General features: G+C 34.5%; 1 pseudogene across 1 annotated transcript; it reads left to right on the forward strand.

The window, feature by feature from the left end:
* The first annotated feature begins 1,075 nt into the window (after window positions 1–1,075).
* On the forward strand, window positions 1,076–1,908 carry LOC308652686 (ADP/ATP translocase 2-like; annotated as a pseudogene). The gene has a single exon. The product of its transcript is annotated as an ADP/ATP translocase 2-like (transcript).
* Window positions 1,909–4,193: the final 2,285 nt, after the last annotated feature.

Below are 4,193 nucleotides of genomic sequence, written 5' to 3' on the forward strand. Positions count from 1 at the left end.
ATGCATATAATACAATTTGCTTCATTTCATTCCCTTGTTACTTTTCCTTCCACCAATCTGCTGATTTTCCTTCTATTTACTTGCAGAAAAAAATCAACAAAATTACTCTGTGTGTGTATGAATATATCACAATGAGTCCTAATTTATGCTTAATTATCATGCACCAATTAAAGTTTTGTATACTTTTGAAAATAATTATATTGCTTTAAATTATTTAAATTAGTCCCATCAATAGAATATGAACTGTATTAAATTATGATTATAATAATTAAATGTCAGTGTTTCTATTGAAGTGAAATGAAGAAAAAATACATTTATGTAATAATATAAACTTAAAAAAATAAATTTATGTAATATCATAGTAACCTGTGAATTATGTTTATTTGTAGTTTGTTACACATTAAAACCTTATCAAATAACCAAGGGATAGTTTTGGTTCTCTGATATTTTTTAAACTTTCAGTTTATAAAATTTTAGCTAATTCAGGTTTATTTATTATAAAAGGTATATTAGTCAAAGTATAAGGATAAATATAATTTAACTAATAATATATGAGCTCGATTTATAGAATTTAAATATTTAAATGTTTAGTGGTTAAATATTTAATATGAAATTTTAAATATTTAATTATGGTATGTGAGTCTCATTGGGCCTCTAGTTCTATAAATATTGGTGGTAGTATTGCTTCTAATTCCAAAATAAAATTGAATATTGGCTGGTCATTTAAAATTAAAGGCTCATCATTAATTTCCATAAGTATGATATTAGTATCATATAATAAAATATTCTGTTATAGATATATTTACAGAATTATTTAGCAACTGAAAAGTGACGGTGTTAGAAATTGAAAGGTGGCCCCAAAGCATCACTGAATTTTTCTTGTTTTTATTATCTTCACGGAATTCTACATGTAAGAAGAGGAGCATATATGTAAATCAAGGCTTGGCAAAAGTCTATTTCATTTGATCAACAATTTTGTCTTCATCATTGTCTCAAAATATATTTTGAACTGAGAGTCAAAGCCGGTTCCTAGTCCAGTTCTGTCCCTCAGTTGCCCGCCTCCTCTTCTTCCAACATGACAGATGCCGCTGTGTCCTTTGTCAGGGACTTTCTGGCTGCTGTAAGACCAGGGTTGCGCCTGTGGAGCGGGTCAAGCTGCCTCTGCAGGTGCAGCATGCCGCCAAGTACATCACCACGGAGAAGCAGTACCAGGGCATTATAGACAGCATGGTTCCTATCCCCAACAAGCAGGGAATCCTGTCCTTCTGGCATGGTAACCTGGGCAATGTCATCAGATACTTCTCCACCCAGGCTCCCAAGTTTGCCTTCAAAGATAAATACAAGCAGATCTTCTTGGGTGGCTTGGAGGAGAGGATCGCTTCTGGCGCTACTTTGCAGGGAAAAGTAGATGAAATCAATACACACCCTTGTGTTTTGTGTGTCCTCTTCATTTTGCCCTAACCCATCCAGCAGCTGGTGTGGTGAAATCCAGAGCTAAAAGGGAATTCAAAGGCCTCGGTGACGGGGACTACCTGGTTAAGATCTACAAATCTGATGGGATTAAGGCTTTAATGCGTCCGTGCAGGGTAGTATCATCTACCAAGCTGCCTACTTTGGTATGTACAGCACTGTAAAGGGAATGCTTCCAGACCCCAGAAGACTCACATCTTAATCAGCTGGATGATTGCACAGCCTGTCACTGCGTTGCTGGGTTGACTTCCTATCCATTTGATACTGTTCACCTTGGCATGATGATACAGTCAGGGCTCAAAGGAACGGACATTATATACAGGCAAGATTGACTGCTAGACAAAGATTGCTCCTGATAAAGGAGGCAAAGATTTTTTCAAGGGTGCAAGGTTCAGTGTTCTCCAATGTCCAATGGGTGGTGTTTTTGTACTTGTATGATGAAATCAAGACGTTCATATCAGTTATTTCCTATGTTTTCTCCCACCTGTGAACAGCATGTTGTATTATATAACATATCTTGAGCATTCCGGACAGACTCTTGGCTGTTTATCAATGCCAAGTATTTCCTGGATGAAAATAGGAAGCATTAATATTCATCTGACCAGTTTTCTCTTAAAGCCATTTCCATGATGATGATGATAATAATGATGGGACTCAATTCTATTTTTTTATTTCATCATTCCTGATAAATAACAAATTTGAAGAAATAAAAATATCTAAAAACAAAACAAAAAAATTCTTGAGGCATTACAGCTCAGGGGTTAAAACCATATGTTATTTTAAAATGAGTCTGATCTGAGTTTCAATTTGACAGTTTATTTCTAACTTTTTTTAAAAAAAATTACTCTTTGTTTATTGTATAGGTTAAGCTATCCCTAATGCTCCTAGCATATCTTATAACATTGCCTTCTTAACTTCAGTCCTTTCAGCAAAACTCTGTAAAATTCCCAGGAATATTTCTCTTCTAAAAACATCACAAAGAATTGGGACAAATTTAGTTAGTAATCTACATGAACAGTAACCACTGGGATCTTGAATTATTATTTTTATTACTATTATTTATATCCTTAATCTTTTTTTCTTTTATTTTTAAATTTATTCTAATTTGTTACATATGACAGCAGCATTATTTGATTCCATATTACTCATATATCACACAATTTTTCTTATCTCTGGTTGTGCATGACGTAGTCACACCATTCGTGTCTTCATACATGTATTAGAGTAATGATGTCCATCTCATTCCACTGCCTTTCCTACCCTCATTCCCTCTCTCTTCCCCTCCCTCCCCTTTGCCCTATCAATTTCACAGTTTTTTTCTAACTTTTTGATGTGAGGCAAGTTATTTAGCCAACTAAAAGTCTCAATTTCCTCATTTTAGAAATGACAGTAATACTACTAACACTGATCTCATAGCATTAGAGTGAGGATTAAGCAAAAAAAATGTATTTTGCTTAGCACAATAATTGAGAACAAGCACTCAATAAGATGATAGCTACTTAAGAGGGTCAGCCAGCATTAGTTCTGGGTTATAAGAAGATTATTTTGATATGAAAATAGTCTCTTTATTTATGAAAATAGATGATTGATAATTTTTACAAAGTCCTTTTTTCTTCCTGGCATTCAGTTTATTGTAGCTGTAGTTTAAAGCCCACCTGGTCTGTTTTTCTACCATTCATTCCTTAAGGGAAAGTGGACAATTCTGGTTTGGAGATAATGAAGCTTAGAAATTTTCAGATTCTTTCCTTGGATGTTTGTGATAAAACATCATTGTCCCTTTGAGCTGAGATGGGCTGGTAGTAAGAGAAAAAGAGAGAAAAGAAGGGAAGAATATTAAAAACCAAAGAAAGAAAATACTGATGACATAAAAACAATAGACAATGGGAGAAAGTGTTCTAATTTTTAAAGTCAAGTCTTAAAACTACATAACGTAAGTCATTTTTAGTATTAGAGATAAGAATAGAAAATATATAAGATATCATGGGAAAACTGAAGGTCAGAGAGAATTAAAAGATAATGTAAAAACTAGTAAGTTTTTGCTGCTCATCCTCTGGAGATTTCCCCTTCTGGTACCACTGAGTCAGATTATTAGATTTGTGTGTGTGTGTGTGTGTGTGTGTGTGTGTGTGTGTGTGTATTTAGAGTATATTTGTGATATATATAGCAATTAATCAATAGGAAAATAGGCCTTATGGTTTTTCTATAGTGTGACACAATATCACATAAATGAAAAGCATTCCAATTACTAAGAAAAATTACAGTGGGTTAAGCTGCTCATTTTGAATGTCCATTGGGTGAGACTCCTGGATCTTAGTGTACACATCACTGTACTCAGAGCTCTGGGATTGCTAGAAAAATATTAAAATATGTTCAGCATACTCTAGAAAATGAATATTGTGTGGGTTGTGTGCCCTTGGTTTTTCCTGACTTGAAACCTTGAGTACTTTCAGCTCTTTTCTCTCAGCTTCATGTTCTAATGCATGTAAGATCCTTGCAACATACCTGTTGTTTCTTCACAGTTTCCCATGAAAACTGTAGCCTATTTTTCCCATAGGGACAGTATTTGCAGCCCCCAATTCCATATGCTATAAGAGAGCAGCAAATGCTATGAAATAAGAAAGCAAGATAATATGTGTTACTGTGCAGACCAGATGCCAGATGCCCGTGAGACAGGTTGAATTCTGATGCAAGATTCTGTTGTTTGTTCTCTGAGGGTGAGGGTA

The sequence above is a fragment of the Spermophilus citellus genome (genome assembly GCF_964194105.1).
Source record: "Spermophilus citellus genome assembly, chromosome: 7".
NCBI lineage: Eukaryota > Metazoa > Chordata > Mammalia > Rodentia > Sciuridae > Spermophilus > Spermophilus citellus.